Source organism: Nerophis ophidion, linkage group LG05 (assembly GCF_033978795.1).
Source record: "Nerophis ophidion isolate RoL-2023_Sa linkage group LG05, RoL_Noph_v1.0, whole genome shotgun sequence".
Classification (NCBI taxonomy): Eukaryota; Metazoa; Chordata; class Actinopteri; order Syngnathiformes; family Syngnathidae; genus Nerophis; species Nerophis ophidion.
In genome coordinates this window covers 54,455,294-54,478,142 of record NC_084615.1, presented here as the reverse complement: position 1 = coordinate 54,478,142, position 22,849 = coordinate 54,455,294, and the positions used below count along the sequence as shown (strand labels likewise).

The 22,849-nt window shown below is 39.6% G+C and overlaps 1 long non-coding RNA gene across 2 annotated transcripts; it reads left to right on the top strand.

The window, feature by feature from the left end:
• The first annotated feature begins 577 nt into the window (after nt 1-577).
• On the top strand, nt 578-9,043 carry LOC133552388 (uncharacterized). Of its 2 annotated transcripts, XR_009806697.1 has the most exons (4): nt 597-664; nt 1,119-1,172; nt 8,443-8,632; nt 8,729-9,043. It is a non-coding gene; the product is annotated as an uncharacterized LOC133552388 (long non-coding RNA). The 2 variants fall into 2 exon arrangements; XR_009806698.1 differs by lacking the exon at nt 1,119-1,172 and having other exon boundaries at nt 578-664.
• Nucleotides 9,044-22,849: the final 13,806 nt, after the last annotated feature.

The window sequence follows — 22,849 nt, the reverse complement described above, 5'->3', positions numbered from 1 at the left end:
TGTGCATCGGTTGGGGATATGTCTGCGCTGCTGACCCTTCTCCGCTCAGGATGTTGTCCTGCTGGGCCCACTATGGACTGGACTCTCACTATTATGTTAGATCCACTATGGACTAGACTTTCACAATATCATGTTAGACCCATGCAACGTCCATTGCATCCGGTCTCCCGTGGGGGGTTGGGTCAATCACATCTGTGGTCCTCTCCAAGGTTTTTCATAGTCATTCCCATTGACATACCACTGGGTTGTGAGTTTTTCCTTGCCCCTATGTGGGCTCTGAACCAAGGATGTTGTTGTGGCTTGTGCAGCCCTTTGAGACACGTGTGATTTAGGGCTTTACAAATAAACATTGATTGATTGATTGATTGATTGAAATAAAAAAATAATGAACAGCTTTTTTTGAAAATAATGGCTCCTCATGATCCGGCTCCTTTCAAATACCCATAAATCCCATATATATTATTTACCAGTTAGAATGCATACAAACTGAAAAACATGTGCTTGTCTCACATAAAGATTGTGAATAGTAAGTTCCCTTATTGGCTTCCTGTGCAGTTCCCTTTTAAAGGTTTCTCATCTGTGTGACATCTGGATTGTGGAGTCCAGACAGATTCATTTACATTCCACGAGTGGTGATTGCAACAACTGGGATTAGTTGCAGAAGGTCAGTGTTGGGCTCTTTGAGCATTTATCTATTTCTTTGATTAATGAGATGTGTGTTTCTTGGGTTGGAGCTTACATTCTCATCAGTTATTCACCAAATGAACGATGGGCTAAAAGGTAATGTCACTGTTCAGGTTGAAAAACATGCATTAACATAACAATGAAAATGTGCCACCAAACGGTACATGGTTTAACAAAAGCGGGGTCAAAAATTAATGCATTATTGCAATAAAATGGGATGTTATTCTTCAAAATCGAGTTGGAATATTTTCATATTCAAGGTATTTATTTTTTTTAATTAAAACATGTTTGTGACATGAGGTCATTTGCATTTTTATACATGTTTTCATTAATTTAAAAAAAAGGCGATTTTTCTATTACTACCCATTTTTCCACAATTGGAATCCTCTATGAACCTTCAATTCAAAGCACTTCTGTCTGCCCCACTTACACAGTTGATGTCAGCAGTCTCACCACCCAGGAGGTCATTTTTACACAGCAACATACATGTAAGTAGGTATTTATGCATGTTATTTTATAATGTCATACACAAACAGTGTCCATGCATCTATTGGGGAGACAGTACTAAACCCAGGTGCAGGCCCTGGCCAACTACTTAGAATATTGTGGCTTGCTGTTTAACTCTGGCGAGCAAGAGCCCTTGCGGTTCATTCTGTTGGACAAAATATCTATTTCCTCTTCAGAGACCTCAACAGAGGGCACCTCTGTGTCTGACTGCCGTTGTTCAGTGGGGAGACAATAGTCTCGGTCCTCGACATCTGAGATGTCAGACTCTGAGTCAATGCCTCCGATGAGCTCTTCATCCTATTCGTCCTGCATGATTTGTCGAGCAAGGTCCACAGGGATCATAGCTGACTTCATAGCAGCCATGTTGCTTTAGATAAATAAATAAAAAGAATTGGAAAGGACAATATATGAAATGCACAGAAAACTATAAATTGTATAAAAAATCGCTAAAATAACATTAGCCTAATTCTGAGTTAGCTAGGTCAGCTTGCTTGCCTGCATGTATATATGCATCCCTTTGTGATCCGTTTGTGTTTGTCTGTGTTAGCCAACAACGCTATTGGCTACTGTTAACTAACACAATACTGTGTACCTACTTAAATACAGTAATGTTAGTTATGTTGAGATCCGCTTTTCGAATTTCTACACATTATTGTTTACTGTTCCATTTTGGTATCACTCTGTTATTTGACTGCTTTATTTTTGGTTTAGTCTGTCACCATAGGAGCTTATGAGTTTGACCTGCTACTCACGGTCCTGCACACCTGTCGTTACTAATCACCTGCCTTATATAGGCCTGCCTCTTTTGTTGTTCAGTCTGGGATCCAAATTTGCTCTCAAGCAACGGTACGTCTGCTATGCTAATTTGCTTACACGCAAGTCTTTATTATTCTCGCGAGCTCTCACGCTACGCATTTGTTTCATTCTTAGCTCTCATGCTAAATGTTTTTTTTTTCCTTTTTGTGTGCCTACGTGCCAGTTTAGTTTTTATATTTGTATTCCTAGCTTTCATGCTAGCGCCCTATCACTAAAACATGGTTAATTTTCAAGTCATAAAATAATGTTGCTGGCACTTTTTGAATGGTTATTTATCAGATTTTATGGGCGAAATAGTGGACCTACCATTGGCTCTGCTTTAAGAAGACTTGTATTTACGTATATTTAATATTTAGAATACATTTTTTGAAAAGCCATCCATCGTCATGTCTTTCATAATGATTGTGAACAATAGGCAACATTTTTTTTCAAAGTGCCGTTCTCCTTTAAATCTTTGGCTAATCAAATAACTTAAAGGAGGGCCTATTATGCAAAACTAACTCTTATTACCAGATTGTGCTTGCTTTTGTGTATATGGAATCCCCGTATGTCCTAGCCAGGGATGTATACCCGTTCTTAATTAAAAAATTATATTCTTAAAAATTACAAATAAGAAGCAACGCCACACAAATGTTTGCAAGACCACAATTTATCCACAAAAAACCCTCAAAGTCACACACACTAACAAGAGTTATACAGGCTCAAGTAAACTACGCTTAAAGAGGAACTGCACTTTTTTTTGGAAGTTTGCCTGTCACTCACAATCATTATGAGAGACAGGAACACACGTCTTTTTTTGGGGGGGGGGGGGGGGGGGGGGGTTAAAATGCGGCTGATGAGATCAAAGCCCTCTAAAACAGGGGTCTTAAACTCAATTTACCTGGGGGCCACTAGATGCAGAGTCTGGGTGAGGCTGGGCCGTAAAAAAATATAAAAAATATATATATTTTTAAATGTCTTCATATAAATGAACAAAATGAGAATTAAGTAATGTGAGGCAATGTAAATTAAACAATAATAAAAAATAAAAAAAATCGGTTTGAATTGGTCCAGGTAATCGGGTACTGTTATTACTGATGGACAGGTGTCGCGGTGTGACTGCAGCCAGGCACGTAAGAAAATCCTTGTCTCCATGGCAACGTTTCTGTCGCTTTCACTCATTTGCCGCTTTTCCACTAACGTAGGGGTAGGAAACCCAGAAAGTTGAAAGAGACATTTTGGACCCAAATAACAAAAATTGTCTCTGTCTAATTGTGCTACAGTTATGGTAGCACAATTAGCCCCGAACGGGCTAACATCACAAATAACATGTTAAATGTCCGACTCGCACAGCAACTGTCTGTCGGAGTATCAGCGCTGGGGTTCAATGCACCAGAGCTTTGTATTGTCGCTCGGTCCTTCTGTGGAGTGCTTTGGAAGCTACCAGTCCGCTCGTCTCCCCGCCCCAGACTGTTTACAGAGGCGCTAGGGAGAAAGCGAGAGAGAGACACACACGCAGTGACAGAGAGAGAGAGAGAGAGAGAGAGACAGAGAAAGAGAGAGGGAGCAGGCGGGCGAGCGAGGGAGGGAGGACAGGAGGAAGAGCGCGTGCAGGTCAGAGGAAAAGCGGCAAAATGTTTCTCTGCTTGCATCACGCAAATCATGTCAATGTTCGGACCTTGAGAGCCACATACGAAACCGTGATTGGTCAATTATTTCGGCTCCACACACAACGCTATCAAGCGCCATTCATATAAAACTCATGGGCCGCACTAACATTAAACTTTCATATTAAGGTGGGGGCCGCAAAATAACGTTTCACAGGCCGCAATTAGCCCGTGGACCGCGTGTCTGGGACCCCTGCTCAAAAACAACTTCAAAAACCTACATCAACGTTTTATATACACGCTACAAGTCCATATATAATGTAGTAACAATAATAATATGTAGTATTTATGTACAATTTACCATATTTTAATCATTTCCAGGACTGATTTCTTCACGCATTGATTTCTGTTTCCACAGCAGCGCAGGTCTGAATTCTGGCAGCAAATGTGTGTTCGTAGTTCCGGAATCAAACACGCGTGTGTGTTCTAATCATGGCGGACTTGGTAACATTGGTGACCTGCTCAGTAGCGTAGTGGTTAGAGTGTCCACCCTGAGATCTGTAGGTCGTGAGTTCAAACTCCGGCCGAGTCATACCAAAGACTATAAAAATGGGACCCATTACCTCCCTGCTTGGCACTCAGCATCAAGGGTTGGAATTGGCAGCTAAATCATTAAATGAATTCCGGGCGTGGCCACCGCTGCTGATTACTGCTCCCCTCACCTCCCGGGGGGTGAAAATGGGGATGGTTCAAATGCAAAATTTACATTTCACCACACCTAGTTTGTGTGTGACAGTCATTGGTAATTTAACTTAAATTTTAACATGCATAAGTGCGTGACTGTTTCGATTGTGCCTAGTAGTTTCAATAACCTGCCTTATCTTGCTGCTGAAGGGCCTGTCCGTAATTTTTCACCCTATCCTCAGTCAATTGTGACTTGTTATACGAACACCAACCAATCATCATGGATTTTCTCCGTATGTATGGGTGTTCTCTTTTATCCAGGTCATTGTTTTTCCACCCGGATCGGCAGACATTTTCTTTCTTTGTAGCTTGTAGCTTTGATGTTAGCTACCTCGCTACATGGGTTTAAAAGTAGCTAAGCTATAGGAAAAGCTACTGGTTAAAAAGTAGCGATGCTACTGCCAAGCTCCAGACTGAGAGTGAGCTTTACAAAGACAAAGCTTTGTCTTTTCTTCGGATTGCTTTTCAGCTGCTCCTCTCTCCTGCTCGCTCCTGTCTCGCTCTCAGTCTGCCGCATCTTCGTTGCTGTGTTCGGCTCGGTCTCAGTCGTTCTCGCTCGTCTGTTTCTTCTACCCCTTCTGCCTTGATCGCTCCTCCTTCTCCCCTTTTATACAGCAGGAGGAGATGCATTAATTGTGTGCCAGTACGCGATCTACGCTCCTGAATTTGATCGCGGCGGCGTCGCTTCCAGCACACCCCGCCTCTCCGCTCTGCCGCATCCTCCGCCTCCTAGCCGCCATCTTGAGTAGGACTATGGCTTGTCCTGCCCCGCCGTCGGCCCGCCGGCTCCGCCTCTCCACAGCAACATTTAGTATGTTTCTTCTGGTCTTTCACCTCGCTGTAGTGTTTTTCCACACTCCAGTGTTCCTCGCTGTTCACCCTTGGTGACTTTTTGGTTTTTAGCTCCACGCTTGTTTAGTGTCAGAGCTTTTCGTATTTTTTTGTCTTGTCTTTAATAATTAAAGACCCAATCCTACCTGCATGCTGCTGCTGCTTGTTCTTCTGCATTGGAAGGAACTTGACCATCACAGCCATGCGTTCTCAACGTAACAGATTATGGTGTTTGTCACAACCCGCCTCGGGTGAAGGTAATGTACCCTTTGCAAACCAGACTTCAAATCAAGTATGGCAAGGCACGCAGTTGGTAACAGTTTACAAACATTTATTGAAATCCCAAAAAGTGTCAAAAGGTGAACAACAACAGAAAGACAAAGCACCCACAATCTGAAACAGTAATTTCTGAGTTGTACTTGTATAGCGCTTTTCTACCTTCAAGGTACTCAAAGCGCTTTGACACTACTTCCACATTTTATCCATTCCCACACACATTCACACACTGATGGAGGGAGCTGCCATGCAAGGCGCTAACAAGCACCTATCAAGAGCAAGGGTGAAGTGTCTTGCTCAGGACACAACGGACGTGACAAGGTTGGTACTAGGTGTGGATTGAAACAGAGGCCCTCGGGTTGCGCACGGCCACTCTAACACTGCGCCACACCGTCCCTACTAATAAATAAAGGCAACATTAGTATTGTATATTATACATGTATATATACCTATATATATACCTATATATATATATATATACATATATATATATATAGGTATATATAAATGTATATATATATATATATATATATATAGGTATATATATATATATATATACATATATATATATATATATATATAAAAATTAATCAAAATAAGCATACTAAAAATAATCAATATGTAAATCATCCATTATATCAAAATACATGTATTCACAACCAAAAACTCAATAATCAAATATGTCAAAGCAAAGAATTAAATAGCAAAATAAATTAACAATCAACAAAACCCATTTCACCGGTTACAACACAACATAATCTCATCATCAAAATAATCACCTCAGTAGATGTTTGATGAATGTAGAGCGAAACTTTACATTCGGGTCTCCCCAAGGACAGAGAACCTCCTCTGACAGTGACAGACAGCAGACTGACAGAAAAATGGCCTTTTCCCACTTAAATAATCCATAACCCCGCCGACTCAGCTCCTTACAATCATGGTTCGGCCCAAATTAGGCTTAATTAGTTAAGGCAGGTGTGCTCACCAACATAATGCCCTCAGCCCCACCCTGACTCTTTTTAGCCACGCATTCAGAGCCATAAATATATTATCAAAGTACAGTGGTGCCTTGACATTGACTTTAAACTGCTTCTGTGACAGAGCTCATGACCCAAAAGACTTACCTCTAAAGTAATATTCGAGATTTAAATGAGCTGAAATTCTATTCATCAATTCTGGGGCCTCCGAAAACACCACAATTTGAACATGTAACATGCTTTTACCAATTTTGTTTTTCTTTAGAAAACAAATATTGTATGAAAAATAATAGAACAAGGGCTGTCTTCAAATAGTCAAAGATTCAATTGGTAGGAGTATGATTCGACTGACAACCTCACAGTTAAATCCTCTGATATTAAAATCCCCCAATTCTCCTCCATGGGAGGAAGTTAAGTTAATATTTGCTGGGGGCCCTGCAGAGAGCAGGTGTGTTGGGAGGATGAAATGATTGCATGTATCAATATGTATCACGGACAGCTACTACATCATTTTGAAGTCCATCAAACCAACATGAAATAAATATAACAAATTAACAACGTGGGCGGCATTGCTCGGTTGGTAGAGTGGCCGTGCCAGCAACTTGAGGGTTACAGGTTCTGCTTCAGCCATCCTTGTCCTGTGTCCTTTGGCAAAACCACCCTCGTGCTTACAGTGCCACTCACACTGGTTTAAATGTAGCTTCAAGATGTAGATAATAGGTTTCACTATGCAAAGAGCTTTTTGTGTCTCTAGAGAAAAGCGCTACATAAAAATAATTTACTTCACTCCACACAACAGAACAACAAAAACTTTGCCCCAGTAATAAAGCAACACAAATGCAAAGCAGTTCAGCACCAAGGATAATGACCACAACATTTTTACTCCTGTGTTTCAACTGAAAACTCAGTAGGCTCATAGCCTATTTTAATAGCTAATAAAAGAGAACTGCACTTTTTTGGAATTCGGCCTATTGTTCACAATTAACATGAGATAAAAAAACATTGGATGTATGTTTTTTAATGTCTTCCAACACGTAAATAAAAGTCTGCTTACAATGGAGCTCATGGGTTGTCCTCTCTTCCGCCCATTAATCCCTCTCAAAAGCCATCCAAAAACCGCCAACAGTACTCTATTTTCATTTCATTAATTGAATAATTACCAAGTATTGGTGATATTGTTATTATAATTGCTAACACAGACAGACTTTTTGTATTGTGATCAGAGGGAGCTAATTATCTTGTGTGTTTTTCTTGTTTTTTGCCTTGGAGCTCGTGTAAGGTTATTCTGGATCATAAATAATTAGGGATGTAACGATATCAAAATCTCATGGGACAATATTATCATGTTTAAGCCCACGAAACAATATTATCGTGGTATATGTCCCCCCAAAAAAGAAAGAGGCTGAAAAATGTAGTGTGTTTGATTGATTGATTGAAAATTGTATTAGCATATTGCACACAGTTCAGTACATATTATGTACAATTGACCACTAAATGGTAACACTCGAATAAATGTTTCAACGTGTTTAAGTCGGGGTCCACGTTAATCAGTTCATGGTAAAATTCATGTGTAAAATGAAATGGATAGGATAAATACACTTACTGTAATTGAACACAAACATATTGCTCAAATGTTCTAATCATATTATTACCACATACAATTATGTAAAAAAAAATTAACACATATATATGCGTGTGTATTTATATAAAACACACGCATATATATATATATATATATATATATATATATATATATATATACATACAAACATTTGTATATAAATGTGTGTGTGTGTGCGCCGTCACGGCAATATCATCGTTGCCACATCTTTTTTAATGTGAAAACAAATGTCCAGCCATCCATTTTCTACCGCTTATCCTTTTTGGGGTCGCAGGTTGTGCTGGAACCTAGTAGCTAATATAATTCATTGTATCCTCCAAAAAAAGTTACACAAAATCTGATGCTATTTCTAACAATTTTTTGCCAATCTTATTGTCACGGCGCGGACTCGTACCCACAGTCCTCCTGCAACTGTTTGTCAGAGTTCCTCCTCTGACTGCCCGTCTGGACACAACCTGGGCGTGGCACACCCACGCAGCAACAAGACTGCAGACCATTGTGCATCAGAGCACCTGAATTTGACGAGAGGGAGCGGCATAAAAGCCAGCGGACCCAGGTGACCTTCGCCATAACGTACCCTATCTTTAACAGTAAGCATAACATCTGGCACCACTCCCTTGTTCCTTGCTCGCCTTCTTTGTGCTCTTCCTCGTTCCCGTGTTTGATGTCTCTTGTGTTTTCCACAGTGTCTGCCCTGTTGCCTGTGATCGTGTCCTGCCTAACGACCTCCACCTGGATCTCTGCTTGCTTCCCTCAACCCTTGACCTCTGCTTGGACTCGGACATCGTTGCCTCTCTCCAGCCCCCGACTGTCTGCCTCCATACTGACTGCCTCTTCGCCTTGCCCCTTGGATTCGACGAAAGATTCACACAACACGGACCAACAACAACCCCTGGTAAAACTTACATTGTTAATTCTACACATCGTCCGCACTCATTCACTTGTGGTAGCATACACACCCCACACACTCATCAAGGTTTCAATAAACCTGATAAACCGCAGTTCTGCCCTGGTGTTGCCTCCTTCCCTTTGCCCGGTACATAACACTTATGCTAACAACCGACACAATTCCAACAGCTTTTACCTCTCAAATATTTTTGGCTTCATGCTTGCCCTGACACACAACAACACTTCCTCATTGTCCCCCAACTTGCTGTCAGGCATGTACGGTGTGTTTGTGAACATGGCAAAAATTAAATCCCCACTTGTGAAATTTTAATTTTTGGTAGATTTCAGTGGCACCAGTAAACCAAATCGGTAGTGTAGCACCACATACTCCATGAATCCGATACGAAACTTTCCACAGCGTTGCACAACATGTCGTGCCTGCGTTTTGCCTTTTTCGTTATCTGATGTCTGCCGTTAAAGCTTGAAAGTAGCATGTATTAATCATCTTCCATGCGGCCTTGACAGTTGAGCAGCTCTGACAATTCCTTGGAGATTCGTGGTATTCTACCATAGTCTGTACTCTGACGCTGCTGTGTCTCCGTTCATTAACTCCACATTTGATCATAGCATCTTTCATTTTTTACATGAACACTTACATAACTAGCCCAGTATGTGTGTGCTGATGTTCTTACATGCTTGGTTGTGTAACCTTTGAAGCCATGGCATGTATTGAAGTGCGACCTAAATACCATCTCATAATTTGCAAAGTAATTGTACTGCAAAAAGTGTTTCTTTGTCACTTGATTGAAGATCCTCCCACCAGACTTTTTTTTATATCAAACACAACGTATGATATAGATCAAATCAATATTGTATAATTCTAGTCGTGTCCCGAGCCAAAATTCATATTAGATATTGGTTTAATAAAATTGCTCCAATACAAGCAGTCCTGCATCGCCTTTACTTATGCAAAGACGGGCAGCCAACTAACATTTAACCCTCCAAAAAGCACAAACGTTTTGCATTTTCTTGTATTTTTGTCAAGTCTTTTACAAAAAGGAAGCTACACAACAGGTAAGCACACACTATAATGGAAAATACCAATTGAAAAAGGTTGCAGTCTGTAACACACCATTTGTCCAATATAAACAAGTATTGAATAGTTGTAGTTGCATATTACTTACATATACAAAGTAGAAGTATATTAGAAGGTATCGAGTAACATGGCCACATCATTTAATTTACTAAAAAACATCCAAACGTTTCCATCAACATTTTACTGTAAGTACACGTGCAATGTAGTCACAGGCACAAATATTTATGTATTTTGCTCATTTTAAGCGTACGGCGGTACATTCAATTTATAGACGTATCACAACATTCATTTTCGTTCAACAAAAAACACTGACTATAACTCATGGAGACTTCATGAGAGCCAACAAACATAATACAACATCACTTACTGTACAATATCTACTCTCACTGGAATGTCAACTGTTAGGCTGTGGATATTGTCACAAAGAAAAAATCCTAGTTTATGAACCCATTCTCCAAAAATTGCAATAAAAAAATCTGATTCTGATTTAGATGAAGAGTAACTCGTCCTTGTGTAGGTTTACAAAAATGTGGGTAAAAACCACCGACTTTCGCATGTCTTTCTCGCATTCTCAGGGTTTGAATTGGCTTTCAAAGTTGACCTACTTCTAAGTTTATGTCCACATAATTTTACGAGAGGCGTGATCTATCGTTTGGATTAAACATTCACAAGTTCAGAGGCAATGCAGGAGCTCACCAGCTCATGTCAATACAGGAGCTAAGGAAGTTGCCTTTCTCTGATCAATACACCGCTAAATGTAGGTCCTTAACGTGAGCGTTTGTAATAACAATATCACTAAAACATGGTTGATATTCAGGTCACCAAATGTAAGTAAATGAGTATTGTTGGAACTTCTTGGATGGTTAATTAGTGGGTTTTAGGGTCTGAGTAAACGGAATAGGTTACAATGTTAAATACTCTTATTTACTAGTAAAACATTTTTTTTTTTTTCGAAACGTGTTCTTGTCTCCCATAAGAATTCAGATTCGCGGTTTGTACACCTTTTCCATTGCCAAATCCAAGCACTTTTTAAGGACTTTCAAGATCAATTTTCCAGTTTTCTCAGTACCCTTCAAAAGGTGAAAACCAGTGTGAATAAATCCATAGCCTTGTTGTTTGAGGTCTCCAAATGCTGTCTGTAGAAAAAAATATCTGCTAAAAACTAAGCTTAACATTGAACCAGCAGTTATCATTAACTGAATGGGGCATACAAACTGAAGCCGTGTTTCTGTAAACTATTCAATGTCATTGGTTTTTGCAAACGTGTCTCCATTTGTGTTGTTTTTCACATTTCTTGTTATTTTTCTTAATTACAGCACTCATTGACATCGAACAGCACGGATTGATTCACACCGTGTTTGTGCTTGTAAACTGCTTAATGATAATAAATTAAAGGAACATATTATGTTAAGACCTCAGTCACCTTTCATTAAGCATATCTGGGCTTGTAACTGTGGGTATGATAAAAAAATAACAAAAAGACAAAAGTTAACTTTTTTTTGCTTTCACTGAGGTAGCCAAATAAGTTAAGTAGACAACGAAAATAATAGAACAAAAAATGCATACAACCATGTTGTGTAAAAACTACATCATTCATTTTAACTCAACTCTAAGTTGTGAAAATGGTTACTAATTATACATTACATGTCCTTCACAGTACAAACAAATCCAATAATGAACTAATAATTTCCATCTAATGTTCATTAAAACGACAACTTCCCAGTATGATGGACCGAAGCACCACTGTCGTCTTGGGGGCGACGCAGTGCCATATATACCGCTCTGGCACGACAACAACCTAATGTAAGGGCTAATGTAAGATCAAGTGTGTAGCTTTTGTTTTTAAGGAAACATTTTATTTTTTTACATTTTATAATTAACCTATTGAATCAAACTGCCAATAAATATGATGAACATTTCCAAGCACTTCACCCAAATTAAAGCATTTTTCAAACCTTGAAAACACAACATTAAAATCCAAGCTTTGAAGACGGTATAAGTCCATTCCAGAGAGTTAATCATAAATAGGTTAGCCTTTTTCATACCTATCAATGTTCTCTTTTTGCTATTTTTATGAAGCATTTTCTAACATACCATACAACAAAATATTAAAGATTAGATTAGATAGTACTTTATTTATTCCGTCAGGAGAGTTCCTTCAGGAAAATTACAATTTTCAGCACAATCCCATTCAAGTTTAGACAAACATTACAGGGAGACAGAACAGGATCGCTGACGGGTCTGCCGGCTTCCAGCGCCCCTTACAAAAAAGATGAGATAAAGGTAAACAAAGGGGGGTAGGGGGGGAAGAAAAAAATAGAAGATTAAAATAAAATTTAAAAAATCGGTCTTTGCCTGGGCCCTGGAGAGGAGGTGCAGACTGAGGCCAAGGGGAAAAAACAAATAAATTAAAAAAATAAAAAAACAACTCATAACCATGGTACACATCCCTCTTCCATGTGTGTAAGAGGGAAACATCAAACATCAAAGAACACAGAGGACATTAAAGACATTAAAGCAGCAGATACAACCAGACACTTCTACATACAGCTATGAATAAAAAGTAAAAGAAACATATCCACTGTGGTGGCCTCTGCGGTGTTCCACGCCATCGTCTGCTGGGGAGGAGGGAGCATGGTCAGAGACAGAAGCAGACCCAACAAAGCAACCAAGACAGCCGACTCCACTCTCGGCCAGTGTCCAGTCCGAATGGATGAGTGAGGTGCGAGGTCCAAGGTGACTGCTCACCAAGTCAAGACACCGCAAAGCCTCTCCGTCCCAGCGCTCAGTGCTAGCTCCGCAGCCCTGTCCCTTCATCCGCATCTCCTCCAGTACATCCAAACATACTCTGGTGTAGCAGACACCCAGCAGCTGGTCTCCATAGCCAAAAGGCTCCCGGGAGGAAAATCCAGAGGTCCACAAAAAAAGCACCACAGAGGTCACGAAAGTGCCACCCTTTGTCACACAGTCCCAAAGGGTCCCGGACCAAAAGGCAAAAAAATATAATAAGACATGAAAACAAGAGGGAAACACAAAAGGATGACACAAGAACACATAGCTCCTGCCTACAGCAGCCATTACAGCAGCGCCATCTTGGAAAAAAATAAAAATAAAAAAATACAAATAAAAAAAAATAAAGGGAATACAAGGCATGTATGATTCGTGATTATGTCGTATCTGATCAATAACAGTGTCGTCCAATATTCAAGGCTCCAATACCACTATCGTAATGGAAGTTAAAAAGCCGCATCAGGACACCTACTTATGTTTTACCTACTGGGTGTAGAAACTTTATAACAGCTATAAATAGAATACTATGAAAAATACTTTTTTTTCTCGGTTGTACAAAGTAAAATGTCAAATTTAGAGAAATGTAAATGACACCCTTAAGCATATTTTCCCAAAGGGGAAAAATTGTGCAACACAAATTCCCAGCTGAATAAAACTGAATTATACAATATTGAAATTTCTGGCAACAATTCCTTGCCAATTGCTTTATCCTGTCATACAGATGGCTAGACATATAATTCACTTTGATCAAATATACATGTGGGTGTCTGAGTACGTCACACAAACACACAGCAAAGTATTTGCTCAGGTCTCCAGAGTGGAGTCACAGAAAGGCCAGCAGACAGGGTGCAATGAGGGACTGGAATATTCCAAACACATATCTTGCCTTTGGCCTGGTGCTACCTCTTCTTCATGCCTTTGTGTATCCTCCTTTGCATTACAAAACATCACTTTCAACTACTCTGTAACCTTGAATGGAAACAAAAGTAGGTAGGGCTATCTAGTTCGTGAGATGTGATGAAATGGATAAAAGATGTTTGGTTTTGGGGCCATGCTGGTCTCAAAGAGAATGACCTTCCATTCCCCCCAAAACTCTCCCTTGGTGGGCTGACTCTCAAGTACAGGAAAACAGCAACCTCTCTTTATTCAAAATGGATAATTGTCACAGTTTACTTAAAGCTAGGGACCTGTGAGGTAGAAATGACTAAGTTACCAAAGGACTGTCGCAGACACAATGTGATCCCAATTTTTTTCATTATTAGTTTTTAAAGATACAAGCCATCTCTTAGTTTATTCTTATGCTTAGAGTTGTGAGCATAGTTCAGAGCCTACACGCCACTAATTGGCTTAGATCAGTGGCTCTCAACCCATGTTCATTGATGTAGCCCCTGTGAACATTTTTTTAATTCAAGTACCCCCTAATCAGAGCAAAGCATTTTTTGGTTGAAAAAAAAAAAAGAGATAAAGATGTAAAATACAACACTATGTCATCAGTTTCTGATTTAGTAAATTGTATAACAGTGCAAAATATTGATCATTTGTAGTGGTCTTTCTTGAACTATTTGGAAAAAGAGATATAAAAATAACTAAAAACTTGTTGAAAAATAAAAAAGCGATTCAATTATAAATACAGATTTCTACACATAGAAGTAATCATCAAGTTAAAGTGCCCTCTTTGGGGATTGTTATAGAGATCCATCTGGATTTATGAACATAATTCTAAACATTTCTTCACAAAAAAAGACATCTTTAACATCAATATTTATGGAACATGTCCGCAAAAAATCTAGCTGTCAACACCAACATTGTTGCATTTCTTTTCACAGTTTATGAACTTACATTCATATTTTGTTGAAGTATTATTCAATAAATATATTTATAAAGGACTTTTGAATTGTTGCTATTTTTAGAATATTTAAAAAAAAAATCTCACATACCCCTTGGCATACCTTCATGTACCCCCAGGGGTACGCGCAACCCCCTTTTGAGAACCACTGGCTTAGATGATGTCATAATGAACTCCATAAGATTTGCCCCAAAACATCTGGTTTTACAATAACTTATACAGTAGTTAGAAATCCACATAACTCCACATAAGGAAAAGAGGGTAACACTTTAGTATGGGGAACATATTCTAAGGAACAAAGACTTAATTTAGAGTTATTTGGACACTAAGGGAACATATAAGGGTTAGGGTTAGGGTTACTAATAAGTAATAATTTTGAGGTTATTGAGGGAAGACTCTTAGTTAATGGCTTCAATCAATCAATCAATTCTTTTTATTGTCATTGTCATAAATAACACTTAAGTCATACATGTCCATGAGATTTCGTTTGAGCTTTGTCCAGCGGCATTGAAACTGCATTGATGTGCAGGTTGACCATAGTTAACAGTTAAGCTTAGCATTTGTTTATGAGAACACGTATGGAGGGACGTGGGGGGAGCAGTCAGATGTCTAATGGGTGTTGCCTTGATGCTGCAGCAATGCCATGTCCAGAGCACATTTATTGAAGTGGTGAAGAGTGAGGTAATAAGATGGTCGGAGGCAGTAAGGGGGCAGGCTGTTCATTTAGCAGTCTCACAGTCTGGGGATACAGACTGTGAGACATTCTGGTAGTCCTGGCGTGAATCGATCTGCATATCCTTCCAGAGGGTAGCAGGTTGAAGAGGCCATGTGCTGGATGGTATTTGTCCTTCAGGATGTTGCGTACTCGCTTTAAGCAGCAAGCTGCGTACATGGCACTCATCTCTGGGAGTATAGTCCTTGTGATTTTCCCAGCTGTTTTAACCACTCGCTGGAGAGCCTGTTGGTTTGGTTTAGTGCAGCTAGCGAACCACACTAAAAAGCCATAGGTGAGGACACTGCTGATGGCACAGTTGTAGAAGTTTATCAAAGATTTCTGCGGAATGTTTGCACATTTTAGTTTCCTTGGAAAGAAAAGACGTTGTTGAGGCTTTTGCGACTGTAGAAGCTGTGTTAATGTGCCAGCATAGATCTTCTGTGATGGTCACCCCTAAAAATTGGAATTGTTTGACCCTTTCTACGAGATTGTTGTTAATTACGAGTGGAGGGTGTTCTTTCTGCCATTTCCTGCGGAAGTCTACAATTAGTTATTTGGTTTTGTTAGTGTTAAGAACTAAGTTGTTTTTAGCACACCATGAAGATTGTCATTGTTGCTGATGAGCCCAAGCACCGTGGTGTCGTCGGCATATTTGACAGTGAGGTTGGATGTTGAAGAGGCTGTGCAGTCATGTGTGAGGAGGGTGAAGAGCACAGGGCTTAGCACACAACCTTGTGGGGCACCGGTGTTGATGATGAGCGTGGCAAAATGTGCTCACCTATTTTCACGTACTGTGTGCGATTTGTTCAAAAGTCCCAAATTCAGTTGCAGAGGAAAGTGTTCAGACCTAGGTTGTGAAGCTTAGATCTGAGTCTGTTTGGCCTTATTGTGTTAAATGCTGAGCTGAAATCGACAAAGTGAAGTCTTGCATAAGTGTCCTTAAATTCAAGATGTTCCAAGAGTCTATGGATTACAATAGTGATGGTGTCTTCGGTCGATCGGTTCTCCCGGTATGCGAACTGATATGGGTCAAGGGATGGTGGTATTGCCTTTTTAATATGTTTCAATATCAGTCTATCCATGCATTTGGCAGGTATGGAGGTGAGTGCTACAGGTCTGTAGTCATTGAGGCATGAGATGTTGGCATTTTTGGGGATGGGAATTATTGTAGCGGTTTTGAAACAGGCAGGCACCCAGGATGTGGACAGTGACAGATTAAAAATGGAGACAAATACATCTGTCATTTCATCCGCGCAGTGCTTAAGCACACGGCCCAGAACGCCATCAGGTCCAGCGGCTTTCCTTGAGTTGATGTTACGCAAGGCGAGTCTTACTTCATGCGGGCTGAGGACTATAGCCGTGTCGTGGGAGGAGACGGGGGCCAGTGCTGAGTGTGTTTTCTTTGTCAAAGCGGACATAAAAATTATTCAATTCCTCAGCTAATCAGGCGCTGCCTTTCACTGAGGGAGAGGTTGTTTTTTTAAAGTTTGTAATTGCTTTGACACCTTCCCACACCTGCCTAGGGTCTGGGTTATTTAAGCAATCCTGGAGTTTATTGTAATGGTTTGATTTGGCAGCGTTGATCCCCTTCCTTAAAGCAGTCCTGACTGAACGGTAGGCAATTGGATCGCCTGATCTAAATGCCATGTCCCTCTCTTTGAGCAATTGTGTCACTTTGTGTGTCATTCAGGGTTTTTTATTTGGTAACACACGGATTGTTTTGAATGATGTGACACAATCTATGCAGAAGGTAATATAGTTCAGTACAGTTGAGGTGTATTCGTCCAGAGACTCACGCGAAATAGCAGGTTTGTCTCTGTATATTTCCCAAAAATTGTGTTGAAAACAATCCTGGAGCTGATGGATAGCATCTTCTGGCCATGATCTCATAGTTTTGTTGGTAATTCCAGAAGTTCTGGCTTACTGGTTGTATAATAAGGCCATGCAGAATATGGCATTAATAAATACTTGATAATGACTAATTAAGAGCCAATCTGTTTCTAATTTGAATGTTAATAAGCAACTACTGAATGGTGAATAAGTTCTCCACACTAAAGTGTTACCAATAAAAGTTAGTATGGCAGACAGTGCTGAGAAAATGAAGCGGATGATGTTCATTGAAGTAAATCCTCAGAAACATGACTGACCTTGTAGCCGACTTGTGTGTTCAACAGCAAAGCAACTCAAAGGAGATAATGTAGAGTTCCGATCTCCTAAGTATAAACAACCAGTTTTCAGAGCGGCACCTCTCAAGCCATCTCCTCACACTTTGACAGAGCAATCCAGGCACAGTGAGGGTGAACTTCTGTAGCTACAGAGTCGGAGACCATGAACATTAAACCAACTCTACGGCAAACGGCTGTTGCTCCCAAAGGGTAAATACTGTACATGGTCACTTTACTTCATAAAACTATTTTAGTTGTTTGTATATACAATATTTATTATCTTAAAGTTACATTTTCTTTTTGAAAGACATGTTTCATGTTAAAATTCTGATGTCTTGGAGGGGCCAAGCACGATTTTAATTAATTTCATAGGACAATGGACGAAGTTGAATTAAGATACAAGTGTTATGAGTTACGAGCTCGGCCATAGAACCAATTGAGCTCATAAGTTGAGGTACACTTACAGGACTATACTTTGCACCTCACCTCAAGTTATTACTTTACCAATGCATTGTTCAACCCATTCTTCTGTACTGTTCCACGCTTCTTCAGTAACCGGTTGGTTACTTTCTGTAACCAACCGGACCAAACTCACATTCCTTACGAACACAGCAGCTAAAACCATGGGCCTATCCACACCTAACATCTCAGATCCAAACCACAGGTCCATTATTTAACTGGCAAACACAATAGTCCAGGATATCACTCACCCACTACACCAATATATCATCCCACTACCATCAGGACACAGGTACAGAACCATCAAATTCTGGGGGCCCTGCCTCGGGAAAAACCTTATTCCTGCCCTAAACAGCAGTCTGTCTGACACGCATGTAAATATGTTGGTGCTGTCACATATGATATCTTTGTTTCTATTTTTGTCCATGATGTGTAATGTTTGTTGTTTAAATGTGAAAATGAATTTCCCCACGGGGACCAATAAATCTAAATCTAAATCTGCTCTAATACTGTAATGATAAACAATAATTATGAAACCGGACATTATCTGTTTTTTGTGTCCTTTTAAAATGAGAGGGCAAATGAAACAAGGATTGAGTTGGTCTTTGTCATCCATGACAAAGCTGTGGAAACACTACATAACTGTCACTATCTACACACTCAAGAACTCAATTTAAAACTCAATTTAACCCGTCCCTATGCACTGTTGAAATATATATCTTGAAAACGAACACGGTCAAAAACAAACTTTATAGCATATCTCCCTGCAATTCGAACACTGCTATTTTATGCACATGCCACAGTTAGACGAAGATAATTAGTCATCCTCATGTGGTAAAGCCAACACAGCCTTATGAATTTTGTTTTCATTCGCTTCCTATATATATGCTAAAATTATTCAAAAAAAGGGGTATAGGCGATTATAAGTAGTTTCACATTTGCTTAGCCCTTTTGAGCTCAAGGGGCTTTAGCTATGGAGGCGTGTGCACACAACATTCTTGATGCTCAAGGTGAGTATGAATATGTATTACTTTAAAAAAAAAATGATATAGCTGAAATAAATGATCTGAACTGAATAAATCAATAATCTGAATTGAATTATGTATGCTAACATAACACATGTGACTGCTTTTACACAGACAGTTAAAACAAAGATTCATTATGACTTAAAGCTTTTTTTTTTATTTCTTTAACACAACCTTAGTAATCATATCATATTATTGTCGGAATTCCAGCATCTTTAGAGCAGTTTAGTGGTAAATCCAACTATGTACGGCCCTTGTTGAGGAAACAGTTCTGTGTAAAATATAGTAGACAAACACGGAAGTATTTTTCTTTCGTAGACATCAGAAAAGGCGGTAGGGCATGGCGCAGGAGGCTCCAGGCTACCCCCGACAATTTTGGCAGAGGTAAAAGCAGAGGAGGATGAGACGGTTGTCCAAGCACATATACTAGAATTTCCACATAAGTACGTCCCGGCAGACTATTGGAGACTGCAAAACATTATGTTCAGAGGCATCTAAAACTAATTGTTTGTTTGTTTTTGTCAATGTTTACAAATTCAGGCAATGATTGCCTGGACGCAGGAGGACCACTCTCCCGTCCAAAGGCAAAACCCAGTAACTCAATTTTGGTCAAAACTGAGCTGATAATAATTTTGGAGTTCCTAGGTGATATGATTTACATTAGTGTATGCGATATTGTAATTTGTTCCGTAAGTAAGCTGTTACGCATATGGCAGGACCTAGAAACTACCACATAACCGCGTAGATACAACAGAAAAACCTAGTATCTCGAAGCTTCTTTGTCAGTCGCCTTATTGTCTTTAATGAGACATTTGCACGAATGGGGGCCGACGGTCAACCTGATTATGTGATATTATGGCACGAGGGGATATTTGGAAGATTGGCCCAGGACGTTGCAAGCACCGTTATTAAATGTATTGTTCTTGATTCTTCCCCTTGCATACTCTTTTGGGCAGATAACTGTGGAGGTCAAAATAAAAACTGGACTCTGTACACGGCTCTTGCACATTGTGCAAACGCAGAATGGGGCCCACCCGAGATTGTGATAAAATATCTGGAGAAAGGCCACACGTTCATGAGAGCAGATTCAATCCATGGCTCAGTCGGCAAGAAAATGAAAGCTCAAGAAAACATCTATACGTTTGATGACTTTGTAGATCTTTGTAAGACAGCATCAAGATAGATTGGTATTCCTTTTCTTAAAATCAGCTAGAAAGTGAGTTACTAGGTTTTGCCTTTGGACGGGAGAACTGTAGAGGACACTGCTCCACATAATGTAAAAGTTGAAAGACAATTAACATTATTGTTTTACACTTGTTACACTGGATGTTTACATTGTTACTTCAAAGAGAATTTGATACCGTTACATCCCCAGTAGATGGTAACTTATGTTTTTGTTTTGTTTTTGTGTATTATTGATCTTGTTTTGATAAAACAATTGAATGTAATAAAAGAGAATAATGAATTAAACCCATAAAACCCTTAAAGAAAAAAATCTATAGACTGCAGCCTAAATGTGAATCCGAACAATTCATTTCCTTTACGGTTTATGTGAATTACAATCCTGTGCTAACACATATTGGTGTACTCAATTTTATTTTATTAAACATAGATTAAATATTTCAAATAATTCGTAAACTGAAACCAGTTTTAGAAAAACTGAGCCAGGTGTGTTTACCAGGCTACAGAGCTAGAAGCGATGCAGAGGCTGGCTGCAGAGCTGGAGGCGTGGATGGTGGCGTCGTCGGAGAAGTCACTGCAGAGGAGGATGGTGGCATCGGCAGAAAACCCACTGGGGAAGAGGCTTGTGGTGTCATCGGAAGACCTATTTGAGATCAGGCTGAAAGCTGTGTCTGACCCAGGCTAGAAGCAGCGTTGGGCCCACTTGAGACAAGGATGAAGGCGTCAAACCCACTTGAGAAGAGGATGGTGGAGTAGGACGCATTTGAGAAGAAAATGGTGACATCAGAGCCAGTTGAGTCGGGACTGATGGCGTCTCGCAGGCCCACTACAGTAGCTGGTGGCGTCTGCAGAGCTAGAGCAGCACGCGGCTGGGCTGAACGTATGAGTGGCGGCAGAGGCCGTGCAAGAGGTAGCATCTTGGACTGATTGGGCTTTGAAGCTGGAGCGAGCTTGGCTTGGGCAAGCTTTTAAGCCAGAGCGAGCTTGGAATGGGCAGGTGTCTAAGCCAAAGCTAGCTTGGCTTGGTCAGGCGTTGAACCTGGAGCTTGACATAAGACAACGCGATGCCTCAACACTTCTCGTTCTCAATTAACCACGGCGCATGTGTGGCAGTTTTCATCTTCCTTCCTTTTGTGAGAAACAGTTCTTTAGTTGGTGGATTCATTCTGTTAATAATAAGGTTCGTGAACCGTCGCCTCAAGGGTTGTGCTTAACACAAGATCTTACCCCATGGGGTCAAAATGATTACAAGGACGGTGAGCAAAAATCCTGATAATTTATCTGTCTGGGGTACACATATTAATGATGAAACATTATAGCTATCTTCGATTAATCATGATTAATTTGGAGTAAACTATGAACAATGTGATTAATTTCGATATATATTTTAATCCTTTGACAGCCTTAATATGCATATATATACATATGTATGTGGTACATCACCTCAACTTGGTCATTTGATAAGTAGCGCTCTAAAGTGTGGGTATCCCTGCCCTATACATTCCACTCTGCTTCAAGTTGGAAAATATTTTCCCAACATCGACATCACCTAAGCTAAAAGACACAAACCGATCTCAGTTGCATTTGGGTGAAAGGCTAAATGCATTGAAAAATATGTGTATGACTATAATTTTTTAATATTTGAGTTTGTGTGGACTTGGCTTTGCGCTTAATGAACATTATTTTAAATATTTAACCATGCCTGATTGTAATTCAACATAAATCCTTAAAACTGGAAAAACAGACAGGAGACTAGGATCTACTTCTTTGATCAGAACAAATGTATGTACTGTTTTGTATTTACCTCCTTTTCAGGAAAAAGGAACATGGTGTGATGAATGGTTTGTGATTTTTAACACTCTTATTATTATTATTATTATTATTATTATAAATGTGTGTGTGTGAATGGTTTGATAACAAAGTTCCTAACTTAAACATGTTTGGCGAATAAACCATCATTTTCATATATATTAGGTACAGTATTTTAGTAGTTCGTTAATCACGTGTTCCTATGTACATCAAAGTGCACAGATAAATAATCAGTGACTTTTCATGACGGTGATTGTGTTTAAACTAGTGACTCAGCATATGACTAATAATGATTACTGAACCATCACATAAAGTTGGAACAAAACTTTCCAATTAAAATATTCATTAAGAGTACCCCATCTAACTGGTCATCTGTGACAGTCCTCAATTTATTAGAACTCACATTATTATCTTAGTCTTACTCAAATTAAAAACAAACCAAAAATAGATTTACTTTGTGGCGAATAAAGGTGTAAAATGTGCATATGCTTCTGGTTTAAAAAAAAATGTTTGGTACGCCACTTAATAGAATCAGATTCAGAAATACTCTTAATCTCCAGGGGGACATTTGGGTATTACTCTTAATGTACAGGGGGACATTTGGGTATTATCGTTGCTACTCATGCAATCCAGCAATAAATTGAAAATACAATAAACAAAAGTAAGAAGTAGGACTACAAGTGTTGATCTTTCACTACAAAAATATGTATTCCAATATTTTAATTGCCGAGCTGGTTTGTTTGCTCTGCAAGGCCATTGCCTCAAAAACAACCTTCACTATGCCTTTGGGAAGTTTTAAACTTTTGAAATTAGATTCTACATAACCTATGAG